Genomic DNA, 266 nt, shown 5'->3' on the forward strand with positions numbered 1-266 from the left:
CACGCACCGCGGTAAGTGGACACCCCGAGACACCGTGCCCGACGGCGGTGGGGCCTCGGACTGTCCCCGCGTCACTCCCGCCCCTCCACCCCCTCGCTGACAGACCCTCCACAGATTTGAATTACGAGCGTCCAGCCCCGCAATTACCTCGAAAGGCGACTGGAATTTTGGCACAAAGCTTCACGCACACCTACACACCGGGAGGGAAATAAAGAGGCGTGGGGGGTGCGGAGTGGACCGGGTAGCGGGGGGAGAAAGGCGGCTCG

At 64.7% G+C, this 266-nt stretch overlaps 1 long non-coding RNA gene across 3 annotated transcripts in view; it reads left to right on the forward strand.

Moving 5' to 3' along the window:
- The window catches only part of LOC106725916, a 35,242-nt gene that overhangs the window by 2,059 nt on the left and 32,917 nt on the right, over nt 1–266 (forward strand). Inside the window, exon 1 of one of the 3 annotated variants that reach the window (XR_001361924.1) lies at nt 1–11. The exons of the other annotated variants lie outside the window; for them this stretch is intronic. This is a non-coding gene — a long non-coding RNA (uncharacterized LOC106725916). The remainder of the gene's footprint in view (nt 12–266) is intronic. 3 annotated transcript variants of the gene reach the window in all.

The sequence above is a fragment of the Myotis brandtii genome, unplaced genomic scaffold (assembly GCF_000412655.1).
Source record: "Myotis brandtii unplaced genomic scaffold, ASM41265v1 scaffold197, whole genome shotgun sequence".
Lineage (NCBI taxonomy): Eukaryota > Metazoa > Chordata > Mammalia > Chiroptera > Vespertilionidae > Myotis > Myotis brandtii.